Source organism: Herpailurus yagouaroundi, unplaced genomic scaffold (assembly GCF_014898765.1).
Source record: "Herpailurus yagouaroundi ecotype Mexico unplaced genomic scaffold, PumYag 166, whole genome shotgun sequence".
Lineage (NCBI taxonomy): Eukaryota > Metazoa > Chordata > Mammalia > Carnivora > Felidae > Herpailurus > Herpailurus yagouaroundi.
Genome location: NW_024412407.1, coordinates 7,778,217 through 7,789,812, shown reverse-complemented (window position 1 = coordinate 7,789,812; position 11,596 = coordinate 7,778,217). Strand labels below are relative to the sequence as shown.

The 11,596-nt window shown below is 44.1% G+C and overlaps 1 long non-coding RNA gene across 2 annotated transcripts; it reads left to right on the top strand.

Annotated features, from left to right (window-relative positions):
- The first annotated feature begins 708 nt into the window (after positions 1-708).
- On the top strand, positions 709-9,238 carry LOC121039071 (uncharacterized). Of its 2 annotated transcripts, none has more exons than XR_005794603.1 (3): positions 709-843; positions 3,965-4,190; positions 9,072-9,238. It is a non-coding gene; the product is annotated as an uncharacterized LOC121039071 (long non-coding RNA). The 2 variants fall into 2 exon arrangements; XR_005794602.1 differs by lacking the exon at positions 9,072-9,238 and adding an exon at positions 6,486-7,201.
- Positions 9,239-11,596: the final 2,358 nt, after the last annotated feature.

Sequence of the window (11,596 nt, the reverse complement as noted above, 5' to 3'; positions counted from 1 at the left end):
AGAAAGAGACATTGAGTGAATTTGTCTTTTTGCTTAATTTCACATTAAAAACTTTGTTATTCTAATTTCCATAACACAAATTACCAACAAAATAATTAAAAAATTTTTTTAAGTTCCTCTAGAGTGACATTGTTTTCACTACCATCTGTTTCTACTTAGTTATGTGCTATCCTCTACGTTCTTTTTTGCATTCCTTTTTGTTATTAAAAATGGGCAAGGGTTTTGCAAATTAACTTTATTCTCTCTATAAAGCAGCCGCTCTTCATAAGTGAAAATAGAAATGACAGGGTTTTTTGGCAACATCTCAAGGTTCCAAGGCGTGCTAAGTTTAAGGTGTATGCCCAGAACCAGACCCTGAATGTCACCTGGGGGAGGAGGGAGTGAGAGGTGTCCTAACCTGACGCCTTCATGCAGGCTTCTATACCAAAGTGCCGCAGCCTGGATGGCTTGTGAACACTAGAAATTTATTTCTGAGATTTATAGTCTGAGGTCAAGGTGTCAGCAGAGGCCCCTCTTCCGGTCGCAGACTGCCTACTCCTCGGTGTGATCTCTTAAGGCAGAAATAGGGCTTGTGAACTCTCTGGGGTCCCTTTTATAAGGGCACTAATTCCATTTATGAAGTCATAATCATCAAGGTGATTATCATCACATTGTGGGTTAGGATTTCAACAGATGAATTTTGGGGAAATACGTTCAGTCTATAACACCTGAGTCTTAAAGAATCATGAAAGATGGAAACTCACGGCAGCGTGGTTTTGCTGACAGACCAAGGTTAACATAGACCCCAGAGGAATCTCTCCCATCGGACCAGAGTCCCACAGAACAATATTTCATTGCAAAAATGTAAGAATTTGGGTTTCAATTTAGAGGAATATTTTTTTCTTACTCCTTGAGGGGCACTTACCAGAATGTGTCTTCACCGGACAGGTTTATTTAAAATAGTTCAGGTTGGGGCGCCTGGGTGGCGCAGTCGGTTAAGCGTCTGACTTCAGCCAGGTCACGATCTCGCGGTCCGTGAGTTCGAGCCCCGCATCAGGCTCTGGGCTGATGGCTCAGAGCCTGGAGCCTGTTTCCGATTCTGTGTCTCCCTCTCTCTCTGCCCCTCGCCCGTTCATGCTCTGTCTCTCTCTGTCCCAAAAATAAAAATAAACGTTGGAAAAAAAAATTAAAAAAAAAATAAAATAGTTCAGGTATGTGGGGTGCCTGGGTGGCTCAGTCGGTTAAGTGCTGACTTCGGCTCAGGTCATGATCTCACGGTTCATGAGTTCGAGCCCCGCGTCAGGCTCTGTGCTGACAGCTCAGGGCCTGCAGCCTGCTTCGAATTCTGTGCCTCCCTCTCTCTCTGCCCCTCCCCTGCTTTCTCTCCCTCTCTCTCTCTCAAAACTAAATAAACTAAAAAAAAATTTTAAATAAAAAAAATAGTTCAGGTATAGTTAATCGGTTGCTTAGTGACTTAACAATGGAGCTACATCTGAAAACATCTTGATGCTACAATTAGTGATTGCCAAGTTAGAAGGAGAAAATTCATGACTGCAAAAGAGAGACTTGCTTCTGTTGATAAATGAAGTGAATGAACACCTGTGGAAAACAAGATTTCTAGTTTGTAAGTGCCACTTAATCAGTCATAGTAATGAAACCGTCTCTGAAGAGCACTGTATCCTTCCCCAAAGGGCTTATTCTGTACATTCTCTCATTAAATCTGCTGATTTTACTGAAGAGCATCCTGTAGCAAGAACTTCTATAAACCTATAGTTGTTCACTGGCTGTTTCCTATGTGCTGGGCACCAGGGCAAGCACTTTGCATGTTGTCCACCCTGCTCTGACACTGCCTCATGAGATAAAAGCTCTATTGTCCCATATTCCAGGTCCCGTGTTACAAGGCTCACACAGCACATTGCACCAGGAGAATTCATCAGTGCCTCTATCATCTCCTGCCTATGCCTTTGATATTATCCTTTCAATATTATTTACCCCATCACATTCCAACTATTTCTAAATACTACTCTTCCTTCGTTGGTTGTTGGATCAAATACACCTTATTAGTTTAAAAAGAATCTTTCAGGGGCGCTCAGTGGCTGGGTGGCTCAGTCGGTTGAGCGTCCGACTTTGGCTCAGGTCATGATCTCGCGGTTCGTGGGTTCGAGCCCCGTGTAGGGCTCTGTGCTGACAGCTCGGAGCCTGGAGCCTGCTTCGGATTCTGTGTCTCCCTCTCACTCTGGCCCTCTCCCACTCACACTCTTTCTTTCTCTGCCTCTCAAAAATAAAGAAACGTAATAATAAAAAAAAAACTTTTATAAAGAATCTTCCCCTAGGTGTCTGCCTGTCTTTTGTTCGGAGAATCCTATGTGAATACCTGTGCACTGCAGTGGTTCTGGGTAGCCCCCCCGGGCTTGTAGCCTGGTGCCACCACTTTCTAACTGAGCAAGTGACTTTACTTCCCTGTGCTTCCCTTAGTAAAATTAGGGGAATGATGGTGTATTTCATGAGGTTATGTGAGGGGAGAAAAAGACAGTACCTAAAATGGAATAAAATAGTGCCTGATGTAGTAAATACTCAGTAAACATTAGGTTTTCTAATATTACTGTTCCTATTGCTGTCATTGATTCCCAATACTTTCTCACATTTGCATTTTTAATTAAGTCTTTTCTCTAAATCTATTCTCTCTCTTATCTATATTTATATTAGATATGTTCGTGTAATATATATTCATATTATGTACATCATTTACATCTATAAAAATAGCTTGCTGTCTTTCCCACCATCTGCCTCTAAACTTGTTACTCATCTGCAGTACTGAGTACTGAGTACTGAGTGCTGCAGTACTCTTTGCAACCTTTCCTGACCCGCACTCCCTTCGGAGACGCCACCATGCTTCGTGACTTCCATCTTTAATATCACTCGTGGCACTCATTACAGTTCGTTGCTTCCATATCTATCTCCCTAATAACTATGGACTCATTAGGATCAGGGACCATGTCTTATGTATCCTTTTAATCTCAGTACATTGCAGATTTCCAATTATTTTCAGTTAACGAATGGATGACTGAATTAACAATGTTTGAGGGGTGATATTATTCATTTTTAAAATGAAGTCTACACAACAGCGCAAGAAGAGGCTTTTAAAAATAATTAAGTCCATTCCCTCCCTTCCCATTATCCCTTCCTTTGGAGCCGGGGAAGCAGAGGTACAAAAGGGTAAGACTCACATTGATAGTAAGCGGCCAGAGTATGCGTGTAAAGTGCTCGGCCCTTGGCAGACAATCAGAAATAGTTGCCAAGGGTGCCTGGGTGGCTGACTCAGTTAAGCATCTGACTCTTGATCTCAGCTCAGTCTTGATGTCAGGGTCATGAGTTCAAGGCCCACGTTGAGTCTCGCGCTGGGCGTGAAGCCTACTTAAAAAAAAAAAAAAAAAAAAAAAAGAGTTGCCAAACAAGAAATCCAAATCTTGCGTCTTTTTTACTATGTTTCGTCCCTTTTCATCATTAGTCATTCTATCAGTGAAGATGCTTTTAGCTACATACAAGTGACAGAAAATGCAATTCAGATTGGCTTAAATAATTGGCTCCTTTGATTTGAAAAGCTTTCTGTGTCTCCGTGTTGCCTCCTGCGGTATGAGGTTTATGCTAAAGCTGCCTTCTTCTTAAGGGCGGCTGCCACCTACCCTCAGGGCTATCTGCTTGGCCATCCACAACCAGAAAAGAGAGAAAGCGAGGGTGAGGGGACAGCTGTGGATGGGGGTGGGGGTTACGGATATGGTGGGGAGGTTTCTTTTGGCAGGGATGAAAATGCTCTAAAATTGTGGTAATTGCTGCACAAATGTGTGAGTATCCTAAGACCCATGAAATGGTATACTTTAAGTGAATTGCATGATAGGTGAATTATCGCAATAAAGCTGTTTTGTTGTTGTTGTTTTTAAAGCTGTTTTTTTGTTTTAAATGAGAAAAACGGGGCTTCACTTGACAGTTCATCCTCTGGCAAGACCCAAGACATTTTGTGTGCCCTTAATAGGAATTTAAGCTTGCTTTAGCCCACGTCATTTGTAATTGTCAGAACGACACGAACGTGGACATATTGAGATGCATGGCCCCACTGTGCATGAAGTCTGAAGGTCGTCAGAAGAGAGGAGGAGTCGAGGACATCAGGGACACTCCTGTACCTGAAGAGGATTCTGATAGAGCTCAAGCATCAGGTATCCCTGGTCCCTTTGGCTCCCCTCCTTCCAGCATGGTGGGCAAGTGGGGGGAGTTCACTTATGTCCATTCTAAGCAGTCTCCTTGGCTGCTCACTTTCCACTGGTTCCTCTGTCGTCCTCTGCTCTCGGTCCCAGGCCACTGCCTGCTTTCCTGCTCTTTACAGCCCGAAACTCAAGGACCCCAGTCACTCTCAAACAAATGTTGCCACCCTCGCCAGGGCATTTGTGGCAGTTTCATTTCATTTGTGGAGCAGGTAGTTAGGCCTGTTCTAACAAATGGTCTCGAAGCAGGTTGCTTAAAACAGCAGCAATTTACTGTTTCACAGTTCAGGAGCCTGGAGGTCTCGCATCAAGGTTTCAGCAGGGTTGGTTCCTTCTGGAATGAATTCCACGCCTGCTCCTAGCTTCTGAGGCCTGCGGGCCATGCTTGCTGTTCCTGGCTAATGGGTCTCTCCAATCTCTGCCTCTGTCTTCACATAGGCGTTTCTCTTCATCTGTATGTTTTCCTCCTTCCCGTCTGTTATAAAGGACACTAGTCACTGGATTGAAGGCACACCTTATCCAGGGTAATCTCCTCTAAAGATCTTTGCCTTAGGTATACCTGCAAAGGTTTACTCCAAATGAGATCACATGATGAATCTCCAGGGGGGCATGAGTTATTGGAGGACACTATTCAACCCGTTACCAAAAGTGAAGAAACACTTCCATTTGGGGCTATCCTCTTTTGCCCCGCTACAACGTCACTACTCACAGTTACGTGGACTAATCAGATTTTGCTGAAGTCTTGGTGAAAGGAAAAGGGAGCTAGAGCATATAAAGGGAAAACAACTATATGCTAACTGTGATTTTTTGAAATAAAAGATTCCTCTAGAAATCAAACCTTTCATAGCCATCACACGATGAGTAACAGATCTTCCACCTCAGGCCCATGAAGCATGGAGGAGGGCTCCCTTCTTCAAATGTCGATGGTACAGCTGTCCCTTCAATACTCCAGGGATTGCCCTCACCCTAGGGACCTTCCCTTTCCCCAGCAGGTAGTTCAGGGGACCCAATCATCATTAATCATTTTCCTAAGTCTGAGTTATCTACTACTAGAGTCACCCCATGGGGGCGAGTCCAACAGGATGGTCCAAGGTAGGGTTGACAACATGGAGTACAGTAGAAAAATCGGGACTAGGCACAGCACTCCATATCCAGTTGCTTTTGAAATAACACCACCCTTGAGAGTTACGGCTATGCCTCCTTCTTTTTCTAATTGTCTCCACATCTCTCAAGCATAGTTTCCCAAAACAATGGGGTTTGTAGTCATTTAGGTACTGTGAGAAGAGGTTCATTACTGAGCCATATATCCCTTAATATAAAGGCCAGAGTAAGTTTTTAAAGGTGATATCCTTCTACAATCCTCCCTTACCTTTTCTTGGGGGTAGTGGAGATGGTGGTGGTTGTGGTAGTAGGTGATATAGGTGAGGGGGACAGTGGTTCATTGTCCTGTCATACGACCAAAGTCATTTCTGATTAGAGATCACTTATAAATCACTAGTCTTATTTCAGACGTAGTTCGCTTCCAAATTTTAAGTATATTCTTGCATACACAGGGCTCACAAAAGTACCATCTATTCATGAAACACACTAATGACTTTTACGTGCAGCCCAAACAAATAGTATTGGCCAACTTCTTGCTTCCCATTATCCTGAAATGTAAACAGAACCAAGATTTTATGTGTTATGGTCTCTATAATTTTGGAAATTCCTACACACGTATCAGCAGAATCTTTCAGGGCACATCTTCTTGGGTTAGGCCAACACCTTTCCTACTGAGGCCAAGGGGCTTCTTGGCCATATCTCTAATCCTTTATTTTCCCTTACCTGCTTCTTGTATTTAATTTCTGGCCTGAATTTTTATTGGCTTCGGCTTTATTTCCTGGAACAATTTCACTGTTACTGTTTTTGTTTCATTATGGAATATTTCATTCATATGAAAATTATGGAGACATATAACAAGCAACCATTGTTCGACTTAAACAAATGTCAATATCTTGCATGCTTTGGGTTTTTTTTTTTAAATAAATAAAACATTACGGATTCATTTGGGACCAGATAGGTGCAGGGTTTCCTTTCTTTTTTGTAACCTTCTTACTTATGTTAGTGTTTTAAAATTTGGTTAAGAGAAATTTTATTTTAAGAAGTAGCTAAGTTTCTTCAGAGAATGTTTTTCTTTTAAATGACGGGAAAGTGAGTCCTTTGGATGGTGGATTCTGGCTGTTTCCATCCTAACCTTTTCTCATCCCGCAGCCCCTCCTGCCTGTCTCCTGCACACCGTGGCTTGATTACTCCACCGATGACTCCTTACTTCCTATCTTCAACCCAGGTCTCTCTTTGGAATTCCAGACTTGTACATCCAGAGGTCACCTTGCTGTGCCACAGACCCTTCCATATTAACATAACCCAGCAAACCCGTGATGTCCTCCAACTGCTCTTCCCCATCTCAGTGGATGGCACCATCATTCATGCGATTAGGCGTCTCGGACACCTACATAACTGTGGCGCTTTATTCTTCGTTACTTCTCTAACTCTGTCAGCACGTCCTACTGATTCTGCCTCCTCAAATAGGTATTACACTTACGGACTTCTCTCTTCCTCTGTGACCACCACGCTAGTCTAAGGTGTCATCTCCTGCTCTCACTGTAGCAATAGCTTCCCAACTATCCTCTTTCTTTCCTGGGGCCTCCAGCAGGTTCTCCACACAGCAGCCAGAGGAAGATTTTCAGAACACAAATCTGGTAAGACCCCATCCTGCTGGACTTTGATTCTTAAGATGAAAAAGAATGCTGCGTGGTCAGGGTAGTCCGGCCCAGGCTACTCCTCTCAGCCTCTTCTGTGACCCTCACTCTATGCCCCAGCAACTAGGCCGTGAAAGCAATATGCCTAGGGGCATCCGGGTGGCTCAGTTGGTCAAGTGTCCACTTTGGCTCAGGTCATGATCTCACAGCTCATGAGTTCCATCCTGGCAATGGGCTCTGCTGTCAGGACAGAGGCCACTTTGGATCCCCATCCCCCCACTCTCTCTGCCCCCTCCCCTGCCAGCACGCAAGCTCTCAGAAATAAATAAACAAAAAAAGAGAGAGAGAGCAATATGCCTATTCTTCTACCCACAGCCTCTGCATGTGCTGTTGCTCCCTCCTTATGAAGTACTCACCAATTTATGGGGTTAACTTCTGTTTATCACTTAGATCTCAACTCACATGTTATGTCCTTAGGAAACTTCCCTGACCCCACCCCCCCCAATCCGAGTCAAGTTTCTTTAATATCTGTTTGTATCTTTTCCTCCTGGGACTTTTCTCAGATATAATAATATGCTCTCTTGTTTACTTGATTAAAATTGATCTTCTCACCTCTCCATCCCCTACAAATATATTGTAAGATCTGTGAGGATGTGAATAAATAAGTGAATCTCAAGCTATGTGATTTATAGGTAGCCTCGTTGGGACCATGTGGAAACAAGCATGATAATGCCGATAATAATGTTGTGGCAGTCAGGGTGTCCATTGCTATGATCTCTCCTTCCTCTGTTTCAAAAATTACATCAAGGGGCACCCGGGTGGCTCAGTGGGTTACGCGTCTGACTTAGTCTCAGGTCATGATCTGAAGTCCGTGAGTTCGAGCCCTGCGTCAGGCTCTGTGCTGACAGCTTGGAGCCTGGAGCCTGGGTCGGATTCTGTGTCTCCCACTCTCCCTCTTTGTCCCTCCCCCACTTGCACCCTGTCTCTCTCTTTGTCAAATATAAATAAACATTAAAAATTAAAAAAAAAATAAATGAGGTGTTTCAAAAATAACATCAGGCCATAAGCTAATGATACCACTTGTATAATAAGATAAAGGAGAGAAAAGCTCCTGGCATAAGATGCTTGATGAGAGATAGACTATTAATTTTTGGTATCTTAGCGAAATGTAAAGAGCTGTGAATCCAAATTCCTGTTGTACCTCTTGAGTGTTCTTGGGGCGTCAGCCAGGAGTGACAAATGCTAGCCTCAGTGTCAGCCTCTCAAGCGACAATATGCTATCTTCTAAGTGAGTTGTAATCACTAGAAATGATACATCCACAGCGCCTGTACCATAGTAAGAGTAGGTAAATATTTGCAGACTAAAGAAACAACTTAATACATCAATTAGTGAGAGTGAAACACCCTAATAGCAAATGCTCAGTGAATGGAAACCATAATAAGATGACAAAATGACGGAAAGAATGCTTTCTTGTAAGAAAAAGGAGGTGGCGAGCCGATGTGGGAATAAAGGATTGAAAATCGGTGGAGGGCAATCAATCCTGGACAATAATGCAGAAGAGGTTGTGTTTCCAGGCCGGGTGCTTGAGCAGCTTCACCGTGTTAACGGATCTAGGATGGGCCGAAACCCACAGCCGGCTGTCTATCACGCAGTGTTACCTGATGTCCATAGGCAGCTATAGACAAAAATGAGTGGAGAGCCTCACAAAGGAAAGGATGAGCTAGAGACAGAGAAGCGGAACCAGGAGAGTAGGGTGGGGAGGCGGGGCGGGGAGGCTGGGGTAGGTCAGAGAGGCCAAATGAGGAGGCGGTGGTCAGAGCTCCAAAGAGCAGTTCGGATGGCAACAAAACCACATTCTCTGTATCTAATGATAGCCATACGAAGGTCAAGGATGACTTTGGCAAAGCCCAGTTTTCACCAAAGTGGGGATGCGGGAGTCAGAAACAACTGAGCTGGGCGGTGAGTGGGCGGAGAGGAATACAGGCAGGGAGATTCTTTCAAGAAATGTGTCCCTAATTGGCAGGGGAGAGACCGGGTGGGGTAGTTTGAAGGGGAGGCAGGGTTGAGAGAGGGGTTTTTTGTTTATTTTGTTTTTAGGTGAGGAGGCGTGGCATCGTTACAGCCTGAGAAAGGAATTGGAAACAGTGGCCTGGAGAAAGAGAGGATAACGAATAGGTTGCAGTTCTAAAGAGGCATCAGAATGCCAGGCCTGCCCTCGTCAACCCGGTGGTACACCCCAAAGTAAAAGAAAATGCATTCTTGGTCTCCCTCCTCCATTCATCGGTATGGCCCTGGACCCTCTCCCTTGGCCTCTGCTTGCACTTACATTCTTGACCTCCTGCTGCATTGCCCTGACCTTTTGCTTTGCCTCTTATTTTCTTTAGCCTGCTCTCACCCTTAAGATCTGATGACTGATTTAGCTTCCCTGGCGCCCGGCCACTGTTCCCCTTGGCCGCACTACTTGCCTTCACCCTCAGCTGTTGCAACTCTTGGCCACCCTGAGGAAAGGCCCTGCCAAGCCCCACTCCCTGACTCGTCCACGTGGAGGAGAAGGGTTTCCTGGGGGAGCTCACATCAAGAGGATGAAATCTGGGTGCAGGGGAAGGTGAGCTTTGAGGCTGGCGGGGAGGTGGGGAGGGAGCCAGAGGAATTTCCCCAGGAGGGTGACTTCAGCCTTCTCTTCAGTCTGATTCTGTACCATTCTGGCGTGTTTTGGTTTGGTTTGGTTTGGTTTTTACCACGAGGATGTATTACGGAAAAAGCACAACTTTTGTTTTTAAAACAAAAACTGATCAATGAGGGGGAAGGAAGTGTGTTCATTCATTCATTCACTCATGCATTCATTCAACAGATACCTTTTGAGCCCCAGGCGGACCGTGTGCTGGCCACACTGGCGAACGGGCTCCATCCCTGATCTCAGGGCGCTTGCCACTGGGCAGGGGAGATGGGCAGACATTAAGCAAATAATTACTCACCTATTTACGTCAGTGCAAAAGTTGGGACTCTGGGAGGGTTGGGCCCTGAGTGCTACTGCTTTCACTGAAGGGTAGGAGCCAAGGTCATTTGCTCAGAAAGGAGACGGAGCTGGGTAGGGGGCTGGAAAGCCTGCTGAAGATTAGGAAGAAGTGTTGCAGGAAAGGGGTCGGGGGGAACGTGTTAACAAGAGCAGAACTGTGCATACTTTTTGCTTTGAAGGTTTCCAGATTCAAGTGCCAGAACTTGATTGTAAGCTGGCCATGTGTGTCACATACTTGCTTTCAAAAAGCAAATCCCTTTTCTTTAGACTCTGTTAGTCATCGTTCTCTTTTTAACATGGCCAGCAACGATCTCCTTTTGCAGAAATATCTTCTCTTCACAGTGACCGTACTAATAGCCAATCTGGGTCTTCAGGACCGTTAAGTGACAGGATAGATTTTTAGATTAAAAACAACACAACTGTGTCCTCATTAGATTCTCGAGAGTCCTTCATCCCTCCCCACTGGGCTTTGGCAAACTCGGAACCGTTGGCTTCCCAGGGCATTGGCACCTGCTTAAGCCTCAAAAGTATATTACCAATAAATTGACTCCAGCTTTACCTAGCATATTTAAACAATAACAGCTTAATTATATTCTTGCAAATTATAGGGCCCCACAACATATTTTTCATCTATTGTGCACCTTTTTCATATCATTCACTATTTTAAGAGAATATATTTTCCGAATATTGGAGAAGAGAATTAGCAATAAAACCGGCATCTCCTAGGTTTTTCTCTTGCTGGAAGCAGTGCTTTATTTAATTTACCCACAGGCTTTATCTTCTATGTAGTGATTTCCAAATGTATTTCGAATTTGCTAGTGAGTGGTGTACAAAAATCAGGGTGTCTTCAGATATCAAGGGATAACAAAACAGAGTGTGACAAAGAGAAGTATCTCACTAATAGTTTCTAGATAACTGGTTCATTTGTTTTGTATGTACCTTGCCTGCCTCCCTCCATTCATTTTTTTGTGCTGCCCCGGATAGATATCTCCTGTAAAAACAATCTATTATGAGCTGTAAGGAGGGAGACAAGGAGAGACAAGATATGTCACTGAGTTTTAAAAAATATCTGTATGTGTTTCACCTAATAGGCAAATAATACATGTTTATTACATTGAATTGAATTGAACCAGGATCAAGGGCATGTGGCTTACAGCTGAAATTCGGTTGCTTATGGTATCCGGTCGGATCAATAGTACTGGGGGAGGAAAGAGAAAGGAAGGAGGCACAATATGAAACAAAGTGAGAAAACAAAAGCAAAGTGAAGAGCAAACAATTACAAAGATGGATATTAGTACATATCTACATTAGGTATACTGTTACATACGTTTATAGGTATATATGCTCCTACATCTATGTGTATATGTGTAGCAGTCTCCACATGTGTGTGCAGCAATAGTAACATTACAGGGTCAAATGTTAATAAGTAAGAAATTGGGGGGCGCCTGGATGGCTCAGTCTGTTAAGCCTCCAACTTCGGCTGAGGTCATGATCTCATGGCTCAAGTCATGATCTCACAGTACGTGGGTTCAAGCTCCGCCTTGGGCTCTGTGCTGACAGCTCAGAGCCTGGAGCCTGCTTCAGATTCTGTCTCCTTCTCTCTGCC